Source organism: Lithobates pipiens, unplaced genomic scaffold (assembly GCF_037356315.1).
Source record: "Lithobates pipiens isolate NorthernLeopardFrog02 unplaced genomic scaffold, aLitPip1_a1.2 Scaffold_22, whole genome shotgun sequence".
Classification (NCBI taxonomy): domain Eukaryota; kingdom Metazoa; phylum Chordata; class Amphibia; order Anura; family Ranidae; genus Lithobates; species Lithobates pipiens.
In genome coordinates, this window is record NW_027507784.1 from 313,198,278 (window position 1) to 313,224,760 (window position 26,483).

At 45.0% G+C, this 26,483-nt stretch overlaps 1 protein-coding gene across 1 annotated transcript in view; it reads right to left on the reverse strand.

Annotated features, from left to right (window-relative positions):
* Positions 1-26,483, reverse strand: part of LMF1 (lipase maturation factor 1) — a 551,994-nt gene that overhangs the window by 175,567 nt on the left and 349,944 nt on the right. The window lies entirely within an intron of this gene.

Sequence of the window (26,483 nt, forward strand, 5' to 3'; positions counted from 1 at the left end):
TATCTGCTCCTGCCTTAACCTTGCACATCTGATTACTGTGACTTCAGCCTGTTTGTGTCTTTGCCTGCTGATTTTGTACCGCTTTGCCCGGCTGTTACTGACCTTGGCCTGCCTTCTGGACTTGCTCTGCCTGCCGGTTTGGTCCCTCGCTGACTGCTGCCTGTCTCCTTGTCCTGCTTCTGCCTTCTGCTCTGGAGCCAAGCTGCTCCTGCATCCTGTCCAGAGGACTGCGACTACCAGCTCAACCGACCCAAAGAGCGGATATCACCAGCCAGCTACTCCGGGACTTGTGCCACTTCATGCCTTCACATTCTCTGTCTCCATCCTCAGGGGTGTTGGGCAGGAGGTGCAAGAGAGGCCGCCACAACATTCCAGTCTTCACCAGGTATGTGATACTAAACAGAGGAGATGGGGGATCCGCCACTGCTGGCTATTGTATTCAGACAGCAGCAGCCCCTATGACTGCCTAAATACCTGAACAGTGACTGCAGCTGATTGGATGCAGTCACTGTTTGCACAACAATTTTCCACCTGGCTCCTTCCATTTTGAAATCAACTTTTGTTGAGCCATTAATGATCAGCCTAACTGCCCTCTTCAGGGGATAACGCCCCTAATCTTTGTTCCCTCATGCCCCATATTAAAAACAAAATTGAAAAAAATACTATCCAACACCTGCATGCCCCATTGCTGCCCTTCTGCATCCTCCTCTGGTCAGCGATACTCTTCGACTGAATGGCACCTGGTGTCATTCAACAACTTTTGGAGAGCCCAAGGTGTCAATGCCCTTTTTTAGCAATGTTACACAACCTGGGATCACAGTACGATGATGCTCACATGTCACATAAGCAATGGCATTCTATGGAGCTGATGTATCATTCTATGGAGCATTGAGTTTTGAGGATGTTGGAGGATAAGAAGTATCTGGCTCGTCACGTGGCCACCAGAATTAAGATGCGTTTTCTACATAATTTGTGGCTGATAAGGGTTTAATAGGTGGGGGGAGAAGACTGAGGGATGACCCCTAAACTGGAGTTGGGCTTTAGCAGCTATGGACCTGGCATCCCACCACTGATGTCCTCCTGAGTAATAAGAAATCACAGGGTGGGTACCCACAGCAGTACGGTGAGCCATTCTAAAACTGTTGTTTCACAGTATCATCAGCTCCGTCTGTTTTTATGACCGCTGAGCTTAAACAGGACTTAAAGTCGGGCTGCTGGGAAGGGGTTATGTAAGGCTGTGGGATTTAAGGCTGCAACTTCCAGGCTACTTTTAATTGAAGGAGACAAAACATCTTTAAATTATTTGTAGCGGAATTAGGCTGGGGTAATGGGAGAGCTACAAAATGTAGGAGACAGGAACAGAGAGCCAGAGCTTCTCACACACAGAGTTTCCTCGTAGACTAAAACTACTGGAAACCAGGTACCGGCCCCATGGCTGACATCCCAAGGACAGTTCTGGGCTTTAAAGCCTTGTCCCTAGAAATTTCGTTTTTTGCTGTAAGCCAGATTGAACTTTTATCAAAAATCAAGAACGGCTCCACCCAAAACATAGCAAAGGGTAAAACTTGGGTTTGGATATATCTAGAAAACGCAAGGGCTGGTAACACAAGTAGTTTGACTGAAATAATGGGTCCTCAGCCAGTCTTCGCCACGACGGGGATTGGTGGAGATCCCGCCATCAAAACTCCAGATGGAAATGAAGCTCTGGTGGGGGCACACACTGACTTAGTTGTTGCTTTTTCAAGCTAAAATTTATTGGAGTATAAATTACAACACAAGAAATCGTTTTTATACTCCAAAAGAAATATGTTTTTGTGTATAAAATGTTTTGCCATTCTCCAATAAAGTACCATGTGATGGGCTAAGCTACTTCAGCAACAACATTTCTAGGGAATGTATTAAAAGGCCTCATGCACGCTGCAGCTCAAAAACACCCGTTTTACAGACGTCCATGCACACATAAGGGTTAACGGGAGTTTAGAGGTAGGAAAAAAAAAATCACTTGCGCGTTCAGGAAAGGAGTGTTTAGGCTGAAAAACAGCAAAACATATCTAAACGCGTTTCAACACACAAGGCGCGTTTAGAGCATTTTTTTCATTTCAATGGCCAGAATAAATGAATATACTGGCCAATGAAATTATTAAATGCCCAAGAGCTTGGTGCGCCTGAACACGCCTAAATGTGTATGGAAAAACACAGCTTGAGTGCGTTTTTGAAGTTGCTTTTCTCCTTCCAGGAGAAAAGTGTTTACAGGAGAACCAGTGTGCATGAGGCCTTAAAGTGTTACTAAACTCACAACAGTAAATCAGTCTGTATATGCAGTAAAGCATGCTTGTTATACACACTGCAGAACCTATGGGGTTATTTCTGCGTATTGTGTTAAAAGGCAGTTTGATACTGTCTTCTCTGATCCTCCCCTTCTTCTACAGTCCCCAATCCATCTGCTGATAGAACAGAGCCTTGGGGGCAATCTGCACAGGCTCAGTTTGGTGGGTATTGCGAGAGATTTTTTATTTTTTTTGGGAGGGTGCATGTGATCAGCACAGGGCTAATCAGCACTGTCACGACAGAGGGTCCGAGGCTAGGCAGCCTCATAGGACAGTCAGAGGAGAATGAAAACTCCTCCTACAAGCTTTAACAGGACACTGATAGAAGTCACAAGACTGCTATATACTGCTGATGAGAAAAAAGGTATTTAGCAGTTTATATTTACTAAACCATGTGCACTTCCATGTGTGTACTGTGGGGGACCAGATGTAGTGAATGCAGGCTCCTGGGTTTAATAACACTTTAAAGTCTATGTAAACTCAATCATTAAAGTGGTTGTAAACCCTTACAACACACTTTGACCTACAGGTAAGCCTAGATTAAGGCTTACCTGTAGGTCCAAGAAATATCTCCTAAACCTACACGGTTTAGGAGATATTTGCCAAAATACAGGCACCGCTGTCTACGGCGCACAGGCGCACTGAGCGCGGCACCGTCAACGGCGAATATGCCGCGCGTGGCGGCTCCCATGCGCGGGAGTGACGTCATCGCGGCTTCGTCGGATGACAGCGGCGGGGCAGCGAGACCCACCAAGAAGATGGAGGCTCCGGACTACAGAGGACAGCGGTGACATCGCTGCCTCCTGTGTCAGGTAAGTGACACATAATGGACTACTATGCGATGCACAGTAGTCCATTATGATTGAGCTTTGCAGGGAATCAAAGAGGAAGTAAACTCATCAGGGTTTACTTCCTCTTTAATAACTCATATAAGCTTAAATATGTTAAAGTCTAAGCCCGGATCACACCAGTGCGACTTGTCATGCAACATGACAGTACATTGCAGCAATAGAACCATTAAATCGGTGTGACTCAAGTCACAGCGACTTTGAAAAAGGTTCCTGCACTATTTCTGAGCGATTTCATTGTGACTTGCATACAAGACCGGTGCAACCACACAAACTAGACAGCTGCCTAGGGCACCCGGCCACTGGTGTCATTACTCTCTTCTCTCTGCAGCAGGCAATTAAGTCTCAGCATCAGCTCCATTCACACATAGTGTCCCAACTCCTGAATGAAAGGAAGCAAGCAAACATTCATTGATGTGCACTGGTAGGCTGCATTTGATGACTGCTGGTGAGGCTGCATTTGATCTACGCTGGTGAAGCAGCATGTGATGGGTGCCGGCGAGACTGCATTTGATGGGCGCCGGCAAGACTGCATTTGATGGGTGCCGGCGAGACTGCATTTGATGGGTGCCGGCGAGACTGCATTTGATGGGCGACGGTGAGACTGCATTTGATGGGCGACGGTGAGACTGCATTTGATGAGCATTGGTGAGGCTGCATTTGATGGGCGCTGGTGAGGCTGCATTTGATGGGTGCTGGTGAGGCTGCATTTGATGGTCGCTGGTGAGGCTGCATTTGTTGGGTGCTGGTGAGGCTGCATTTGATGGTCGCTGGTGAGGCTGAATTTGATGGGTGCTGGTGAGGCTGCATTTGATGGGCAATGGTGAGGATGCATATGATGGGTGCTGGTGAGGTTGCATTTGATGGGCACTGGTGAGGCTGCTTGATGAATGCCGGTAGGCTGCATTTGATAAGCGCTAGTGAGGCTGCATTTGATGGGTGCTTCATTAAAAAGGCTGGGTAAACATGGGCAGGGCAAAGGGGTGGGGTCAGGGGTGGAGCCAAGGGGGCGGAATAATTAGGTTTCGCCTAGGGCAGGCATGTCCAAAGTCCGGCCCGTGGGCCAATCGCGGCCCACGGTCCGGTTTTGAACAGCCCGCCTGGTTAATTAAACATATATATCTTTTGTGGCCCCTGGCGATCTCCCAGCGCCGGGGCCACAAAAGATATATAGTCCGGCTGCCTCGGAGGGAGGAGACGGGACGAGTGCCGTGCACACAGGAGGAGAATTTCCGGTTTACACGGCAGCCTCTGTAATAGGAAGTCCCGTCTCTGCCATTGGACGACTGTGCTGTCCATCGAAGGAGGCGGGACTTTCTCTTAAAGAGGCCGCTGTGTAAACAGGAGATTCTCCTGTAGGATGTCTTTAGCGCTCGTCCTGCCCTCCATGGCTGCACTGATGGTAATGGTGGCTGCATTCCTGGCAATTGCAATTGTGGAGCTGCATTCCTGGCAATGGTGAGTGAATTCCTAGCAATGGTGGCTGCATTCCTGGCAATGGTGGGTGAAATTCCTGGCAATGGTGCCTGCATTCCTGGCAATGGTGGGTGAAATTCCTGGCAATGGTGGGTGAAATTCCTGGCAATGGTGGGTGAAATTCCCTGAAATGGTGGCTGCATTCCTGGCAATGGTGGGTGAAATTCCCGGCAATGGTGGCAGCATTCCTGGCAATGGTGGCTGCATTCCTGACAATGGTGGCTGCATTCCTGGCAATGGTGGCAACATTCCTGGCAATGGTGGCAGCATTCCCGGCAATGGTGAATTCCTGGCAATGGCAGGTGAATCCCTGGCAATTGTGGAGCTGCATTCCTGGCAATGGTGAGTGAATTCCTAGCAATGGTGGCTGCATTCCTGGCAATGGTGGGTGAAATTCCTGGCAATGGTGGCTGCATTCCTGGCAATGGTGCCTGCATTCCTGGCAATGGTGGGTGAAATTCCTGGCAATGGTGGCTGCATTCCTGGCAATGGTGGGTGAAATTCCCGGCAATGGTGGGTGAAATTCCCGGCAATGGTGGCTGCATTCCTGGCAATGGTGGGTGAAATTCCCGGCAATGGTGGCAGCATTCCTGGCAATGGTGGCTGCATTCCTGACAATGGTGGCTGCATTCCTGACAATGGTGGCTGCATTCCTGGCAATGGTGGCAGCATTCCCGGCAATGGTGAATTCCTGGCAATGGCAGGTGAATCCCTGGCAATTGTGGCTGCATTCCTGGCAATGGTGGGTGCATTCCTGGCAATGGTGGCAGCATTCCCGGCAATGGTGGCTGCATTCCTGGCAATGGTGGCTGCATTCCTGGCAATGGTGGCAGCATTCCCGGCAATGGTGGGTGCATTCCTGGCAATGGTGGGTGCATTCCCGGCAATGGTGGCTGCATTCCTGGCAATGGTGGCAGCATTCCCGGCAATGGCGAGTGAATTCCTGGCAATGGTGGCTGCATTCCTGGCAATGGCGGGTGAATCCCTGGCAATGGTGGGTGAATCCCTGGCAATGGTGGGTGAATAACTGGCAATGGTGGGTGCATTCCTGGCAATGGTGAGTGAATTCCTGGCAATGGTGGGTGCATTCCTGGCAATGGTGGGTGCATTCCCGGCAATGGTGGCTGCATTCCTGGCAATGGTGGCAGCATTCCCGGCAACGGTGAGTGAATTCCTGGCAATGGTGGCTGCATTCCTGGCAATGGCGGGTGAATCCCTGGCAATGGTGGGTGAATCCCTGGCAATGGTGGGTGAATAACTGGCAATGGTGGGTGCATTCCTGGCAATGGTGAGTGAATTCCTGGCAATGGTGGATGCATTCCTGGCAATGGTGGGTGCATTCCCGGCAATGGTGGCTGCATTCCTGGCAATGGTGGCAGCATTCCCGGCAATGGCGAGTGAATTCCTGGCAATGGTGGCTGCATTCCTGGCAATGGCGGGTGAATCCCTGGCAATGGTGGGTGAATCCCTGGCAATGGTGGGTGAATAACTGGCAATGGTGGGTGCATTCCTGGCAATGGTGAGTGAATTCCTGGCAATGGTGGCAGCATTCCCGGCAACGGCGAGTGAATTCCTGGCAATGGTGGCTGCATTCCTGGCAATGGCGGGTGAATCCCTGGCAATGGTGGGTGAATCCCTGGCAATGGTGGGTGAATAACTGGCAATGGTGGGTGCATTCCTGGCAATGGTGAGTGAATTCCTGGCAATGGTGGGTGCATTCCTGGCAATGGTGGGTGCATTCCTGGCAATGCTGGGTGTATTCCCGGCAATGGTGGCTGCATTCCTGGCAATGGTGGCAGCATTCCCGGCAATGGCGAGTGAATTCCTGGCAATGGTGGCTGCATTCCTGGCAATGGCGGGTGAATCCCTGGCAATGGTGGGTGAATCCCTGGCAATGGTGGGTGAATAACTGGCAATGGTGGGTGCATTCCTGGCAATGTTGACAGCATTCCCGGCAATGTTTGCAGCATTCCCGGCAATGGTGAGGGAATTCCTGGCAATGGTGGGTGCATTCCTGGCAATGGTGGCAGCATTCCTGGCAATGGTGGCAGCATTCCTGGCAATAGCGGGTGCATTGCTGGCAATGGTGGGTGAATTCCTGGCAATGGTGGGTGCATCACTGGCAATGGTGGGTGCATCCCTGGCAATGGTGGGCACTGCATTACTAGCAATGGTGGGTCTACAGATGGACACTGACCCTTATTTTGCTTCACAGTTCTTTATTTAAAATTTTAAGTTTTTTTTTCCCTGAAGCTTCCCTCTTAAAGTGAAGGTGCGTGTTATACACCAATACATACGATGTATCCAAATAATACACTTGAGTTCAAATATTCACCACACACAGCCTCAAAAGCAAGAGAATTCTTGTGGGGAAGTGTATTAGTGCTCGGACTAACACACTTAGACCGAACTTTAATGGTTCAAAGAATGTCAGGCAAAATGGTCGGCCCTCGCACATGTTCACTTCATCAAATCTGGCCCTCTTTGTAAAAAGTTTGGACATCCCTGGCCTAGGGTGTCAAAAATCCTTGCACCAGCCCCGCTTGCATAGACATCTGTTAAATGAAGTTGCACAGAGATCGTTGGCCGCAATCTCACTGATAGATGACTTTGAAGTCATGCTGGTGTGAACCAGGGCTAAGTTCACTTTTTAGACTATGTTTAAAGTGACACTAAAGGTTGTTTTCTTTTGGTTAAAATAAAAAAAAGAGCATCCAGGCTATGATCCATAGCAAAATTGAGGCAACTATTCAGGATAAAATTCCTAAACACCTCAAAATTTGACAACCCTGGGTGGATCACCTTCTTCCTCCAGGCTTTGATGAGTCTGTCCTGGAACCTCGAGACAAGATCCATCATGATTACTGTGACTAGGGCCTTGGGCTGGCTCGGAGCAGTCCACCTTCCTTCTTGCCCCTTTTTTCTTCCCCCTTTACCCTTCTTATTTTGCTCTGTTTATATTCCCTCTTCTTCAAACATTAAAGGAACGTGTTTTTTTTGGATGAGGGTTTCTTCTTTTTACACCTTCTGTCTATCAGTTGTAAATACATTGGTGATTGTTTCAATGTCGGTTCCTCTCTTGTTGGATTTAATATGCTTGGAAGGCCTTACGTCTTTTATTCATTATATACAATGCATAATTGATGTGTCCTCAGAACTGACCCACTGCTGAGCTTTGTACCTGCATTTATGCATTTTGTTCCCTTTATACTGGAATCTGATTTCTACTTTTTCTATAACAATAAAAAGTTTGAAAATAAACTAAAAAAGAGGTTATAAAGGTTATATAGATGTTATACTGTGCCCCTTTGTGTAGGCGCAGTTGTTACTATCAAGAAACCAGTCCAGAGCAATGATGAACAACCGACGCTGGAGGGAGCGTATATGTAGACAGGAAATGGCTGAAAGAGACTGAAGGAGATCAGCAACACTGAGATAGCTCTGAAGAAAGGCAAAAACAAAAAAAAAACATGGTAATTGCTTAACGCACGGCGTATCATAAACAAACTAAACGTCTTCCTATGTATATCTAACTGCTGACAATTATGCAACGGTTTTAATTGCAAAGGCTGGAAAAAAAAAAAACACTGGGTTGGCTCCCAGCAGATTTGACAACAGGAAGGTAATAAGTTCCACCATCCGCTCTCCTAAGCAACCCATCTGCCTGTCCTAGTATAAATTGTAGCCTCAAGTGACTGAACTGAAGGAAATATATGAGGCACATGTGTGACTGCACCACAAGGAGAAACAAAGGAACTCCAAACCTTCCCCCCGGAATCGAGTGTCTTAAGCCTCGTACACACGATCCGATTTTCTTACGGGAAATGTGTGATGACAGGCTGTTGGCGGTAAATCCGACCGCGTGTATGCTCTATCGGACAATTGTTGTCTGACTTTCCGGCAACAAATGTTGGATGGCAGGTTTTAAAATATTCCATTGACAAATGTGTGTTGTCTGATTTTCCGAGCGTGTGTACACAAGTCCATCGGACAAAAGTCCAAAGTACAAACAGGCATGCTCGGAAGCAAGGACGAGCCAGAAGCGGTCGGTCTTGTAAACTAGCGATCGTAATGGAGAATTAACATTCGTGACTTGGCAAATTATGAAATCTCCAAATGCAGCGCACAATTCTCTTCTTCTTTAACCACTTCCCACCCGGCCAATGCATATATACGGCCGGGTGGGAGCCGTCTACTCCTGATAGGCCGTTCAGGAACGTCCTTCAGGAGTAGCGGGATCGCTCGCGCAGCGGCGCGATCCCGATGTGCTCGTGTCACCCGGACACGGCATATCTCAGATCGGCAGGAGGGCTCTGTGATTGGCCCTCCTGATCACATGACGGCCGTGTCCAATCACGGCCGTCATGTGATGTAAACAAACAGCCGGTTGCTAGGCGATCGGCTCTCCTCTCCTCACACGGAAGTCACCGCTGAGAAGAGGAGAGCAGAACGCTGCAGCCGGCTGATGGGCTGCTTTTTACAGCTTTTTACTCACTGATCATCAGTGTAGTGTAAACACACAACACACCACACAGTACAAACACAGTCCCCACATATGTCCCCAAAACACACATGTCCCCAAAACATACATGTCCCCAAATAATAAAAACACATGTCCCTAATAATAAAAACATGTCCCCCACATATGTCCCACTAAAATCACATGTCCCAATGATTATCTGCACACATATGTACGTGATCACCTGCACACATATGTACATGATCATTTGCGTACATATGTCCGTGATCACACAAACCAATTATTATACACTTAACGGAATTTTTTTTACCAAAAACATGTAGCAGAATACATTTTGGCTTAAATTTATGACAAAATTTGATTTTATTGGATTTCTTTTCAAATAGAAAAAAGAAAATATTGTTTTTTTTCCAAATTTCCGCTATTTTTGCGCTTATATCGCAAAAAAAAAAAAAAAACTGAGTCGTGAATAAATAACACCAAAATAAAGCTCTATTTGTGCGAACAAAATGATAACAATTTCATTTGGGTACAGTGTAGCATGACCGCACAATTGTCACTGAAAGCGCTAGAGCGCTGAAAGCTGAAAATTGGGCTGGGAAGGAAGGGGGTGAAAGTGCCCTGTATTGTAGTGGTTAATGAGATAATAATGAAGCTGCTTTGCTGGTGATACTGATGGAGTTATTGCAAACTGATTTTCAAAGTTTTTTTTTGTTCTAGTGATATCAAGAATAATATTATTTTTTTATTTTTATTTTTATTTTTTTGTGCAAGTTACCAAAACACCATTATCCCGTAGTTTATAAGATCAAAGATACAAGTAGTTTGGTGTCCCTTGTCAATTTTACATTGTATTTTTTGTTTATGTAACTGCTACTCCTAAACTGTCATTTGAAGTAAAACATTTAGCCAAGTATTATTCTACACAATTGTTTTTTATTGTGCATTAAAAAAAGAAAACAAATAAAATTAGACACGCTATCTGCCAATAGAACTTAACCAAAAAGTGCATTCTATGCATCCAAAAATATAGAAAATATAACAAATCAAATCATTATTATTCAACCAAAAAAGTGATGTAAAAGCAATAACTCCAAGGCAAATAATAACACGTTATCTCCTCCGATTCCCCAACATGTCTGGTAGATGAACAGCCGTTCAGAAACAAACTGAAAAGTGTGAAATGAAAAGTGCAACTCAACATTCACCAAACCTCTACTAACACGAAATTAGTAGAAAGAGCTCAAAGGGTGGCGCTAAAGAGCTGAAAAACCATGTAGTACGTCACTACGTTCGTAATTGTTGGCCAACAATTGTGTGCTGTGTGTATGCAAGACAAGTTTGGGCCAACGCTCTTCGCATAAAAGTCCGCATTTTTTTTGGACAACAATCCGATCGCATGTACAAGGCTTTAGACTCTCTATGGAAATCGGTCTCATGATAGTGCTGCAAATGGCGGAACTTGCGACAGATTCATGTAATGTCGGTAAAGTGTATATGAATCTGTTGCAACTCTGGCCGGTCTGTCCCAATCATCCTGCGACGTGGTGCAGTTTTACAGATTGGTAGAGCAAAGCCAGCCATACAGTACATGGATTGGAGTTCAAACCATGTATGGGCAGGCTGGTTGTACACAAGATGATTTATCGACAGTCTTGTATAAAATCAGCATCGATCATCTTGTGTACAACCAGTCTGTGGGGTTTTTTCCGAACGATCAGAGTCGCCAGCTATATTTGGCAATACGAATCATTGCATTCTGCTGGTCGGTGGGGTCTCCCTCCTATCAGAATACATATAAATAATAACGTGTGCTGGTGCCTTATAATGTCATACCTTCATCCCCTATTTGCATATACAACGAACTAAAAACATTTTCCATGGGACTTTAAATGAGGTACAACATTTGCGTAAAAAGATTTATTGAGCAACACATGAAAATCAATTTTTAAAACAGCAAGCTGATTTGTATAAACTACCGTGTAATGGCATCAGTCAACATAGTACATGTCATATAATGATACATATACAAAGTCTTCTCTTCCAGGTATTTCACAAAACATGATGGGTACATCCTTTAGCTCAATGCGTTACGTGACAATAAACATATTATTGCTTAAACCAAGAAACCTACTTACACTATTGCAGTGGATCGTGCAAATCCGATGAGTTACAATAATCCTACTGGATTTGCACGATCCACTGCAATAGTGTAAGCAGGTTTATTGGTTTAACCATTTGCTTACTGGGCACTTAAACCCCCCTCCTGCCCAGACCAATTTTCAGCTTTCAGCGCTGATGCACTTTGAATGACAATTGCGCGGGCATACAACACTGTACCCAAATGAAATTTTTATAATTTTTTTTCCCAGAAATAGAGCTTTCTTTTGGTGGTATTTAATTACAACTGGGAGTTTTATTTTTTGCTAAACAAACAAAAAAAATGAAAAAAAAAAATCATGTTTAATAGTTTGTTATAAAATTTTGCAAACAGGTCATTTTTCTCCTTCATTGAAGTGCGCTGATGAGGCGGCACTGATAGGCTGCACTGATGGGCACTGATAGGCATAGTTAAGGCGGCACTAATAGGCACAGATAAGGTGGCACCGATAGGCACAGATAAGGCAGTACTGATGGGCACAGATAAGGCAGCACTGATGGGCAAAGATGGGCACAGATAAGATGGCGCGGATGGGTGGAACTAAGGGGCACTGATAGGTACCACTGATAGATGGGAATGATGGGCACTGATAGATGGCACTGATGGGCACTGGTAGATGACACTGATGGGCACGGATATGTGGCACTGGGGTGCAGCACCGTTGTTGAAGCAGATTGTGGGCACTGATGGGTGGCACTGTGGGCACTGCTGGGTGGCACTGATGGGGGCACTTATTTATTCCTGAGGTGGCACTGGCAGGGGGCAGGTGGGCACTGGTAAGCTGGCCGTGATCAGGACTGATGTCCCGATCACGGCCGCCGGTGATTGGCTCTTTAATTTAATTTAATCTTTAATTTTTCTCCTCGCGCTGAGGAAAAATAGCTGATTACCGGCTCCGTTGTATCACATGATCAGCTGTCATTGGCTGACAGCTGATCACGTGGTAAGGGGTCGGGATCGACCCCTTGCTCGGATCCGTGATCAGGCGAGTCTCATAGACTCGCCGATCACAGAGCGTGCCGCGCGCGCCCCTTAGGGGGGCGCGCAGGCCGCTCGTGCACGGGACGTCAATAGACATAGTCCCGGCAAAGGAGGTCCGCGCTGTAGCTGTCATTTGGCTATAGCGCGGACCTCTAGTGGTTAAGCAATAATATGTTTATTTTGGTCAGTTACTACATTATATGTAGATTTACATTTTTTTTCTTTTCTGTACAATGTATTTAGTGTTGCTCTACTGTGCTATATTGGGTCCTGAAGAAGCCGGGTTATTGGCGAAACGCTGACCTGGCAGATTGGGTTAAAGGAAACATGCAGCTCTACAAGTGTTGTTATGTTTTTTGATACCTATATAGTTATGATCTTCCAGTACCTTAATAGTTTGATTTGCAACATTTATTTATGGATCAATTTTAGGCTTATATGCCTCTGTTTTTATGAATTTTGTACAATAAAAGTAATTATTTTATCAATGTGTTCTCTCCCATCTTGAGCCTTTAAAGTCCGGTTTGATAGGCGGGTCCCGGCATATCTGGTCCCGCAATCTTTTTGTACCTCCAAATGGAAACCACCGCCAGGTGTCTGTCTTGGCAGTTGTGGGGGGAAGACATGACACCCTAATGGCAAAACAGAGGAGCAGCGCCAAGTGTGCAATCATGACATAATAACTCTTACAGGAGTGAATTTCCCTTCCTAGGGGTAGATTTCCTCTCACTTCCTGTTGTCTCCCTTCGTTTGTAAGTATGAATCGTGTGCAAGTCGGATGTTTGTAACTTGGGAACTGCCTGTATACTATAATGTTTTGGGTCAATTTTAAAAAGGGATTCAACCAAAAAAAAAAAATATTAAAAGCCAGCAGCTATAAATACTACAGCTGCTGACTTTTAATAAATGGACACTCACCTGTCCCGGGTTCCAGCGATGCCGGCAGCCGAGGCCGACCGATCGCTCGGCCCTCGGCTGCTGCCGCCACCATTCTAGGTGAGGGAATCAGGAAGTGAAGCGAAACTTCCCGGTTCCCTACTGAGCATGCGCGAGTCGCACAGCGCAATAGGAATTGTCCGCGCTGTCTCTGAGACCCGTGTGTGTCCCAGAAGACAGCGCGGCAGGGCAGGAAATGGCGTAGACTCCCACGGGAGTCTATGCCCGGAAGTGGGTGTAAATACCTGTCTTTGACAGGTATCTCCACCCCCCTCCCCCCTGAAAGGTGTCAATTGTGACACCGGAGGGGGGAGGGATCCGATCAGCGGAGGTTCCACTTTAGGGTGGAATCCCGCTTTAAATGTTTATGATTTCAATTGACATCTTGTTGATCGCCTCCCATAAGTCTTATCGCTGGGAGGTGGAGCTGCTGATTATGTGACCATTGTGATTGGCTGTCACAGGATTCAGAGCCTGTTTCATCATCTTGTAAACGATGACCAGGAGCTGTTGGTGACAGCTTGGTCAGCCTGCTGGGCCCCTACAGACACATATACACTATATTACCAAAAGTATTGGGGCGCCTGCCTTTACACGCACATGAAATTTCATGGCATCCTAGTCTTAGTCTGTAGGGTTCAATATTGATTTGGTCCACCCTTTGCAGCTATAACAGCTTCAACTCTTCTGGGAAGGCTGCCCACAAGGTTTAGGAGTGTGTCTATGGGAATTTTTAACCATTCTTCCAGAAGTGCATTTGTGAGGTCAGGTGCTAATGTTGGACGAGAAGACCTGGCAAGTAGTCTCCACTATAATTCCTTTTAAAGGTCTTCTATTGGGTTGAGGTTAGGACTCGATCCGATCGCACATTTTTCATTTCAAGTCTGACCATGTGTATAGGGCATAAGTCTGTGGGGTTCAATATTGAGTTGGCCCATCCTTTCCAGCTATAACAGCTTCAACTCTTCTGGGAAGGATGTCCACAAGGTTTAGGAGTGTGTCTATGGGAATGTTTGACCATTCTTCCAGAAATTTGTGTGGTCAGGCACTGATGTTGGACGAAATGGCCTAGCTCACAGTCTCTGCTCTTATTCATCCCAAAGGTGTCGGGTTGAGGTCAGGACTGTGGGCAGGCCAGTCAAGTTCCGCCATCCCAAACTCGTTCATCCATGTCTTTATGGACCTTGCTTTGTGCACTGGTGTGCAGTCATGTTGGAACAGGAAGCGCCATCCCCAAAAGTTGGGAGCATAAAATTGTCCAAAATGTCTTGGTATGCTGATGCCTTAAGAGTTCCCTTCACTGGATCTAAGGGGCCAAGCCCAAGTCCAAATGATAAACAAGAAAAACAAGAAACTCCACCCAATGGCAATTTCTTTTCTACCTAACTTCCATGCATGCTAAGTAACATGTCCGTGTAACGCTTCCAGATATTTATTACCTCTCGCAAAGATCACTGGACTTCCCCTGACAATACCTTCATTTACGCTCCTCTCCTGAAGGACAGGGACATTTTGGTCACCATCTATTTCCTGAAATTGGATGCTGGCTCCAAGATTACACAGTTGTGTGACTTTTGGTTACTGTACAATTCTTGGCTGTGTTCTTGGATGGGGGGATGTTGGATGTTTTCACTGCTTTGCTTCCTTTTAATTATTTTTGTAAATTTCAGCTTGAGCTATTGAGCTTTGTAAACAACAGAGTTTAAATGGCAAATCAGAATATGCATAGCCTGAAAATACATGAAAAGGGAGCCCAGAACTCCATATGCAGACTTAAAAATAGTTATATACAATTCATATACATGTACAGTGCCTTGCGAAAGTATTCGGCCCCCTTGAACTTTTCAACCTTTTGCCACATTTCAGGCTTCAAACATAAAGATATAAAATGTTTATTTTTTGTGAAGAATCACCAACAAGTGGGACACAATTGTGAAGTGGAACGAAATCCATTGGATTTTTTAAACTTTTTTAACTAATAAAAAAATGAAAAGTGGGGCGTGCAAAATTATTCGGCCCCCTTGCGTTATATACTTTGTAGAGCCACCTTTTGCTGCGATTACAGCTGCAAGTCGCTTGGGGTATGTCTCTATCAGTTTTGCACATCGAGAGACTGAAATTCTTGCCCATTCTTCCTTGCAAAACAGCTCGAGCTCAGTGAGGTTGGATGGAGAGCGTTTGTGAACAGCAGTTTTCAGCTCTTTCCACAGATTCTCGATTGGATTCAGGTCTGGACTTGGCCATTCTAACACCTGGATACGTTTATTTGTGAACCATTCCTTTGTAGATTTTGCTGTATGTTTGGGATCATTGTCTTGTTGGAAGATAAATCTACATCCCAGTTTAAGGTCTTTTGCAGACTCCAACAGGTTTTCATCCAGAATGGTCCTGTATTTGGCTGCTTCCATCTTCCCCTCAATTTTAACCATCTTCCCTGTCCCTGCTGAAGAAAAGCAGGCCCAAACCATGATGCTGCCACCACCATGTTTGACAGTGGGGATGGTGTGTTGAGGGTGATGAGCTGTGTTGCTTTTACGCCAAACATATGGTTTTGCATTGTGGGCAAAAAGTTCGATTTTGGTTTCATCTGACCAGAGCACCTTCTTCCACATGTTTGGTGTGTCTCCCAGGTGGCTTGTGGCAAACTTTAGACGAGACTTTTTATGGATATCTTTGAGAAATGGCTTTCTTCTTGCCACTCTTCCATAAAGGCCAGATTTGTGCAGTGTACGACTAATTGTTGTCCTATGGCAGACTCTCCCACCTCAGCTGTAGTTCTCTGCAGTTCATCCAGAGTGATCATGGGCCTCTTGGCTGCATCTCTGATCAGTCTTCTCCTTGTCTGAGATGAAAGTTTAGAGGGACGGCCAGGTCTTGGTAGATTTGCAGTGGTCTGATACTCCTTCCATTTCAAAATGATCGCTTGCACAGTGCTCCTTGGGATGTTTAAAGCTTGGGAAATCTTTTTGTATCCAAATCCGGATTTAAACTTCTCCACAACAGTATTACGGACCTGCCTGGTGTGTTCCTTGGTCTTCATGATGCTCTCTGCGCTTTCAACAGAACCCTGAGACTATCACAGAGCAGGTGCATTTATACAGAGACTTGATTACACACAGGTGGATTCTATTTATCACCATCAGTCATTTAGGACAACATTGGATCATTCAGAGATCCTCGCTGAACTTCTGGAGGGAGTTTGCTGCACTGAAAGTAAAGGGGCTGAATAATTTTGCACGCATCACTTTTCAGTTTTTTATTTGCTAAAAAAGTTTAAATTATCCAATAGATTTTGTTCCACTTCCCAATTGTGTCCCACTTGTTGGTGATTCTTCACAAAAAATTACAATTTTATATCTTTATGTTTGAAGCCTGAAATGTGGCAAAAGGTTGAAAAGTTCAAGGGGGCCGAATACTTTCGCAAGGCACTGTATAATATTATTTTTAATCATTGACAATACTAAAGAAGGAAATGTAAAATCAACCAACATGCATCCACTTTTGATTGAAGCCCAATTCCCTTACTTCTTTTGACCTGGTGTCAAAGGGATAAAAAGAGAAGAGAAATCTCAACACAATGATAGCTACTGAATAAATTCTGACCTTTCTTCACTCTATCTAAAAACATAAATAAAAAATAAATGTAAAAAACGTCATGAGTAAGATTGGTGTGGGGCTGTCAGTATTATACAGGAATGAGTTGTTAATCCCCAGTACAGGAACCACAAATCCCAGCATATACTGCCAGACAGCTGGAACTTGTAGTTCCTCAGCAATTGGAAGGTTGGTAGGGGGTCCATGTTTACTCCTCTTACAGGGAAGCCCCAGCAGTGCCAGGGAGGGAGAGTTGGCATACACAGTGCCATGTGCTAGGTGAAAAGGAAACCTCGGTCCCTCCCTAGTCCTCGGATCTCCCCCCAGCTCCTCTATTGTTATTTCTTTCTCAGTGGAGCTGGAAAGCATCATATTCTATCCTGATAGAAGGTGGTGAAGAGATCCCTTCCCCCAGCCCTGTGGACGGGACACGTCAGTGGGTCATGAATAGGAAGGCCGGGTGGGAGCACAGCGCACAGGGAGAGGCCGAGCTTTACATATTTGTCCGGATCAGCACAGAACTCTCTCTGGGGGAGGAAAATGGTCCTTCTCTTCAACACAAAAAATACGATCGTCTTTCCTACTGCAGTACAATTACTGGCACCAGAGGGGTTAATGCTAATCAGACGTTGATTCAATTGTGGGTTAAATCACTCATACAAGCAAAGTATTTTTTTAAAGATTGACAAGACAGTAAAATCATACAGATGATGGTGAGACGGACTATAGCAATGCTCTGCAAACTGCAGGCTTAAAGCGGACCTTTGCTAGCCAATAGCCAGCTCTAGGGGCACGATTCCTCCCATTAATATAAGGCAGGATTCCAATGATGGTGACTTCCTCCCACTAATACCAATAATGGGGCATTATTCCTCCCACTGATACCAATAATGGGGCATTATTCCTCCCACTAATACCAATAATCGGGCACTATTCATCCAACTAATACCAATGAGGGGGCACTATTCCTCCCACTAATACCAATAATGGGGCATTATTTCTCCCACTGATACCAATAATGGGGCATTATTTCTCCCACTGATACCAATAATGGGGCACTATTCATCCCACTGATACCAATAATGGGGCACTATTCATCCCACTGATACCAATAATGGGGCACTATTCATCCCACTGATACCAATGAGGGGGCACTATTCTTCCCACTAATACCAATAATGGGGCATTATTCATCCCACTGATACCAACAATGGGGCACTACTCCTCCCACTGATACTAATAATGGGGCACTATTCCTCCCACTGATACCAATAATGGGGCATTATTCCTCCCACTGATACCAATAATGGGGCACTATTCATCCCACTAATACCAATGAGGGGGCACTATTCCTCCCACTAATACCAATAATGGGGCATTATTCCTCCCACTGATACCAACAATGGGGCACTACTCCTCCCACTGATACTAATAATGGGGCACTATTCCTCCCACTGATACTAATAATGGGGCACTATTCCTCCCACTGATACCAATAATGGGGCATTATTCATCCTACTGATACCAATAATGGGGCATTATTCCTCCCACTGATACCAATGATGGGGCATTATTCCTCCCACTGATACCAACAATGGGGCACTACTCCTCCCACTGATACTAATAATGGGGCACTATTCCTCCCACTGATACCAATAATGGGGCATTATTCCTCCCACTGATACCAATAATGGGGCACTATTCCTCCCACTAATACCAATAATGGGGCATTATTCCTCCCACTGATACCAACAATGGGGCACTACTCCTCCCACTGATACTAATAATGGGGCACTATTCCTCCCACCGATACTAATAATGGGGCACTATTCCTCCCACTGATACCAATAATGGGGCATTATTCATCCTACTGATACCAATAATGGGGCATTATTCCTACCAATGATACCAATAATGGGGCACTATTCCTCCCACTGATACCAATAATGGGGCACTATTCCTCCCACTGATACCAATAATGGGGCACTATTCATCCCACTGATACCAATAATGGGGCACTATTCCTCTCACTGATACCAATAATGGGGCATTATTCCTCCCACCAATTCCAATAATGGGTCACTATTGGTCCCACTGATACCAATGATGGGGCATTATACATCCCACTAATACCAATAATGGTGAATTATTCCTCCCACTGATACCAATAATGGGGCACTATTCCTCCTACTGATACCAATAATGGGGCACTATTCCTCCCACCAATACCAATAATGGGGCACTATTCCTCTAATACCAACAATAGTGCACTATTCCGCCAATACCAATAATGGGGCACTATTCCTCCCACCGATACCAATAATGGGTCACTATCCCTCCCACTAATACCAATAATGGGGCACTATTCCTCCCACCAATACCAATAATGGGGCACTATTCCTCCCACCAATACCAATAATGGGGCACTATTCCTCCCACCAATACCAATAATGGGGCACTATTCCTCTAATACCAATAATAGTGCACTATTCCGCCAATACCAATAATGGGGCACTATTCTTCACACGAATACCACTAATGGGGCAATATGCCTCTCACTAATACCAATGAGGGGGCACTTTTCCTCCCACTGACACAAATGATGGGGCACTATTTCTCCTAATACCAATTTAGTTGGTACTATTCCTCCCACTAATACTAATGATGGGGCACATTTTCTCAAACTGATTCCAATGATGGGGCACTATTCCTCCTACTACTACCAATTTAGGGGGCACCATTCCTCCCACTGATACCAATGATGGGGCCATTTTTTTTTACTCCTACTGACCACCAAGCCTGAGGCATTGTTTGAAGAGCTCTATACTGGCCCTTTATTTAGAAGGTTTGGTGATCCCGAATGTATATGATCTCGTTCCTGAGCAGGTACCTTCCACACCCCAAAGAATCTCCATGGTCTTGTTGGCTTTGTAGTGTAATGCATCAAGAATGGGAACTGAAGCCACACCACTAAGAGGACCAGATACAACTTTATAGTAATAAAAGCCAGGGGGAAATCCAAAGAGCAGCCAAACCAGCTGCTGACAAGACCTGTGCTTGTAATCACACTGCAAGAAATAACATTAAAGGTCCATTCACAGTGTTAATGTTAATCATTCCTGATGAAGGGAGCATTTTCTGGAACCCTGAAACTTATTGGTTACTCTCTTACATTTCCTCCTGACTTTTATTTGGAATAAAGTTGTATCTGGACCTCTTAGGGGCATATTCCAGGTAAGCAAAAGAGTATCTTATGACTCCTTACCCTGGAGTGGAGTAAGCACCAGATGGAGTGAAACGCGTTGGAGTTTTTGTGAACCAGTCTATAATTCTGAGAGCTCAATAAACTTTAACAAAGCTTTTACTGGGGAGCGCCTTCAATTTTTTTCTGAGAGTTTGTGGGTGGAATTTATGGAGTGAACCCCCCGAGTCGGAGGATTACTGAGGAAGGGTGCCTGTAGAAGAACACTACTTTCTGCATCACATTATTGGCTCCTAACATAGTCCCTCCCTCTATGAGTGGGAATGCTGCTGTGCAGAAGACAACAGGATCCAATACCAAGACAGGTTCTTCTATACTTGTATAAAAGAGAGAGAAACAAATGTGCAAAAACAAACTAACCCAAAAATACGAAATAAAAATGAGAGAAGCTGCCTAGGTACCCTACATGGCTCTATCTAGGAATTGTAACTGTAAGTTACTACATTTTGTTTTAATAAATCTGATTGAAATACTGCACTATGGAGCCCCCTCCCCCTCTTTATTGCATGACCCTACCACATTGGATGAGCCTGAAGTCCACCTCGATATCGGTATTCGATAGATTGGGGAGTCGATCGATTGCAGAGGATCCTGGTTTTATGCATACCCAGGCCTGACTTGACCTGTAGGGGTCCTCGTATGAGGTGAGAGGCTGGGGGGAAATGAGTGGCGCGCTACGGATGGTGATTATAATTGGATGAAGTGGATATCGTTCGATCATATTGCACATGCACTTTTTTCTTTTTTCTATGAATTGTCAAATGGAGATTGGTCTCCTCTTCATTGGACTCGGATTGCACTTTCATCACTTTTTTGGCAATTTTTTGCACTTTATTGCTCTGTTTGCACTATATGAGACTATTGGACCTTATTGGATTTTGATTGCACTATCCACACTAAAGCAGACCTCCATCCTAAAGTGGAACTTCCACTCATCGGATTCCTCCCCCCCCCCTCCGGTGCCACAATTGGCACCTTTCAGGGGGGGAAGGGGGTGCAGATACCTGTATACTACAGGTATCTGCACTCACTTCCAGGCATAGATAGCTGCAGAATTCCCGCAGATGCCCCCCCCCCCCCCGTTGTGTTCTGGGAAACACACAGTTCCCAGAACACAACGGGGCCAGTGAAGAAGCGCATGCACAGTAGGGAAACTGGGCAGTGAGGCCGCAAAGCGGGGGCAGCCGAGAGACAGGCAATTGCTCATCATCTGCTGCCGACATCGCGGGCACCCTGGACAGGTAAGTGTCCATTTATTAAAAGTCAGCAGCTGCAGTATTTATAGCTGCTGGATTTTAATATATTTATATATATATATATTTTTTTTTAAGGTGGAGCTCCGTTAAGTACATTTGCACTTTATTGCTTTGTTTGCACCTTATTACCATTATGCTGAAGATGAATTTTTCTGCACATTAGCTGCAGCACGGCTCTGGAAGTGACTTGTGTTTAGTATGTATACCACACCTATTATTGCCCACTTTTTGTATTTAGGATTTATAGTTAGCGCCACATACTCTTTTATTCATGTATACTTGTATGCTATTTCCAGGTAACAATATTAGGGCTGTGAAAATGAAAGATTAATTCCTTGATTAATGTTTTTGATCGATCAAAATTCTTTTGATCGGTACTCACCTCTCCGCCGGCTTCCGGGTCTTCAGGGAGTTCCGCCGGAGATCCGGTGACGTCACGGACATTGACGTCACTGGACTCCTCCCCCGTTCCCCAAGTTACTCCGTCTGATAATGAAGAGAAGGGGGAGGAGTCCAGGTGACGTTGAAGTTCTGATTGAACGTAACGCGTACGGGGAAGAGCTACACACGACATCACTCGCTGCTGCCCTACGGAACTAACACGATTGTCGGCTTTACATGCTGTGTTTTTATCATCTTTATGTGAGTAGTTTGTGTTTGAACACACAAATTAAATCTTATACTTAAGTGGTGAGCACTTAGATCTTTTCTTTCTACCCATGACCCGTCGTCCTTGCTGAGGTCTAAGGAGACGTGAGAGAAGTTTATGGTCTGTGTAAACCCTTTTGATACCCGCTTGCATGACCACCTGTTTGCACAGGGGTCCATGCCATAAGGTGAGAGTGATTAGTTAGACCGGAGGTGGAGGGATTGTCACGCTACTGTGGGGGAAAAAAAAAGACTTATGTCAGTGCTACAGTTTGAATATAAAATGTATTTGTGTAAACTGTGAAGTTAAGTCATGGATTGTGGAAACTAACTAGTGTCGGGTGATTGTATATAGTGTAAACCACATTTACCACTGACTAATGCAGAGGTGCAATGCAAGGAGATCAGCTAAAAGTAGTTGGATCTGTATGTGCGTTATAATTAATCAAAATTAGTAGATTAATCGATTTAAAAAAATTGATTAATTGAACACGAAAATTGTAATCAGTAACAGCCCTAAACAATACATTTATTTATTCATGCTGATATGATCGATCTGAAATGAAAAGTAAAATCGTTTTTTTTTGGAGCTTGTAGAGTAGGGAAGGGTTAGAACGTCATATGTCATCCCCATTGGGGAAATGTGGACTTCTTTTCCTGGTGACCACTGTCACCTCTAAATGCGTTCAGTACATTCTTCTCTTGAAGTGGGACTCCAGCACGGCTTAAATACACATGAACAGCTTTCCACACTTCGGCCACAAAAAGCCCCCACGGGGTGACACAGCTTTTCCCATTGCAGCTTTCTGTGTCACTTGCCTGTTCACTGGATCATCAAACAACCCTGCTGACCCCCCCCCCCCCCCCCATCCTTCTCCTGTAAGCTGCCAAAACATCTCCTTCAGCCCCCCAATGCCTGCAGGCATGTTAGACTGACAGCTCAATGCAAGGCAGTAGAGCCTCGGGGGTCACAACACACGCTCCCTGATCTGCCTGATATCTGATGTAAAGGGGACTTTGGGAGGATAATATAAATACGGTTACACTAGCTACAATTAAAAAAATCCTACAATTTTTTTTTTTTTTTTTTTTAAATACATAACTCCATTAAAGGGTGTGTTTTATATATAATATTTCCCACTCTGATATCTGCTGTGGAGAGGGAAGTAATAGAACGACTTGTGCTCACTTTACTAGCAGCATTTTTTTATTTATAAATTATTATATAACTGGACTTAAGAAAGTTGTCTTCATATTCCCAACCTGCTGTGCTTGCTGGATAATAATATAAAAATTATTTTCAATAGTTATACTAGCTACATCTTAAAACCCGCTCTTTTTTTTTTTTTTTTTATTCGATACATAACTAAACTTAAAGCGGAGTTCCGCCAAAAAAAAATTAAAAATTAAAAGTCAGCAGCTACAAATAATGCTGCTACTGACTTTTAATAATCGGACACTTACCTGTCCCAGGGTCCAGCGATGTGGGGGATCGAAGTCCCGCTTGTCTCCCCCTCCTCTCTGCAAGGTTGGCATTGTCACTGTGGGCACCCGGGTGTGGCTTCCCAGCCGGGCACCCACTGCGCATGCGCGAGCCACGCAGCACGATGTGATAGGCTGGGCAATCATCTGGGACCTGTGACATGTCCCAGATGATTGTCAAGGGGGAGGGATGGGGGAGGTGATCTTCCTTCCAGCTCCACTGTGCCCTGGGAGGAAGTGGGAGGTGGAACCCTCTAAAAAGAGGATTTCCGCCCCCCCCCCAAAAAAAACGTGGCATGTCAGTGGGTCACCTTCCCTTCAAGCGCAATTTCCATTTTTGGGTGGAAATCCGCTTTAAAGTGTTACTAAACCCACAACAGTAAAATCAGTGTGTAAATGCAGTAAAGCATTCTTGTTATACTCACTGTGGAAGGGGTTAATCCTCTGCAGGCTGTTTGATCATGTCTTCTCTGATCCTCCCCTTCTTTTACTGTCCCCAATCCATCTCCTGATAGCACAAAGCCTTCGAGGCGCTCTGCACATTCTCAGTTTGGTGCTTATTGATAGTTTTTTTTTTTTTTTGGGAGGGTGCAAGTGATTGGCACAGGGCCCATAAGCACTGCCAAGATAGGGGTCATGCAGCCTCATAGGATAGTCAGAGGAGAATGAAAACTCCTCCTACAAGCTTTAACCAGATGGAACTCACAAGACTGCTATATACTGCTGATGAGAAAAGGTATTTAGCAGTTTATATTTACTAAAATAAAATAATTGCATTTCCATGTTCTGTGGGAGACCAGATATGGTGAATGCAGGCTCCTGGGTTTAGTAACACTTTAAAGCTGAACTCTTTGCAGACATATTAATGCAGCTTTGTATTCATTAAATGTAACTAAAGGCAAAACTTTCTTGACTTTTGGACAGAGTGGAGATGGATTAGAACACCTTTCAGGTGAAAGACAATCCGAAAGTTTGGGTTATCAACAGAACAGGAATAGAGGGGAAATCTTCCAATGGGGACACTAGTTCTGGTGACAACCGGGGATTTCCTTTCACTTTTTGTTTTGACTATGGGACAGGAACTGAAGGGAAATCTTCCCAATGGGATACAGATGGCAAAAAAACAAACAAAAAAAAACCTTTCAGGAGTTAAACCTTCCATAGTCGATCCAAAATCATCAGAAAAGTTTTCATTTTTTTTTTTCCAAATATTTTATTTCATCCATCAAGGTTGAGTCCAGGTACTCACAACAGTCTATATATATATACATACATACATACATACATACACACATACATACACACACACACTTTAACCACTTGCTTACTGGGCACTTAAACCCCCCTCCTGCCCAGACCAATTTTCAGCTTTCAGCGCTGATGCACTTTGAATGACAATTGCGTAGCCATATAACACTGTACCCAAATGAAATTTTTATCATTTTTTTCCCACAAATAGAGCTTTCTTTTGGTGGTATTTAATTATAGCTGGGAGTTTTATTTTTGCTAAACAAAAAAAAGATGCAAAAAAAAAAAAAAAAAAAAAAATCATGTTTAATAGTTATAAAATTTTGCAAACAGGTCATTTTTCTCCTTCATTGAAATGCGCTGATGAGGCGGCACTGATGAGGCTGCACTGGTGGGCACTGATAGGCGGCACAGATAAGGCGGTACTGATGGACACAGATAAGGCGGCACTGATGGGCACAGATAAGGCAGTACTGATGGACACAGATAAGGCGGTACTGATGGGGATAGATAAGGCGGTACTGATGGACACAGATAAGGCGGCACTGATGGGCACAGATAAGGCGGTACTGATGGACACAGATAAGGTGGTACTGATGGGCACAGGTAAGGCGGTACTGATGGACACAGATAAGGCGGTACTTATGGGGACAGATAAGGCGATACTGATGGACACAGATAAGGCGATACTGATGGACACAGATAAGGCGATACTGATGGACACAGATAAGGCGGTACTGATGGGCACAGATAAGGTGGTACTGATGGGCACAGATAAGGCGGTAATGATGGGGACAGATAAGGCGGTACTGATGGGGACAGATAAGGCGGTACTGATGGGCACAGATAAGGCGATACTGATGGACACAGATAAGGTGGTACTGATGGGGACAGATAAGGCGGTAATGATGGGGACAGATAAGGCGGTACTGATGGGCACAGATAAGGCGGTACTGATGGACACAGATAAGGCAGCACTGATGGGGACAGATAAGGCGGTACTGATGGGCACAGATAAGGTGGCACCGATGGCCACTGATAAGTTGGCACTGATGGGCATTGATAGGTACCACTGATGAGTGGTACTGTGGGAAATGGTAGGTGGCGCTGGTGGGCATTGGTAGGCGGCACTGTTGTGCATTGGCAGATGGCACAGATGAGCTGGCAGGAGCTCTCCTTGATTGGAACCGATGTCCCTCTGAGAGCCGCCGGTGAATGGCTTTTTTTCACAGAGCGCGCCGCGCGGGCCCTGCAGGGGGTGCACAGGCCGCTCGGGCACGGGAGGACGTCAATAGATGTACTCCCGGCAAAGTAGGTCTGCACTGTGGCCGTCATTCAGCTATAGGGCAGATCTGAAGCAGTTAATACATCATTAAATATAGATTTTTAAATGCAAGCAATGCAAGTACCTGGATAAGACCCGGTATATGTCCCTGTACAACAGGGGTGGAGGGTAAAGCAAAGGAGCAGCACAAGGAGACAAGCAGTCCATATGCTGACAAGTAGCATGCTGATAGGAGAGAAAGCAAAGTGACAGAGGGATGAGCTCATCACACTGCTGCTTCCTCTTTACTGTCATAGTCTGGGGACGGATCCAGGACTACCTGGGCTCAGATGAATGATGGGTTTAATGATGCTTGCCATCAAATTGAGGACACCTAGCAACAGAAAAAAGTACTGCGGGGGAAATTGCTTGAAAATCACAGAAAAATCTGAAATTTTTATTTTATCTTTTAAAGTGCTATTTATTTAATTTTTTTTTCAGTTCAGCTTTTGCTTAAAGA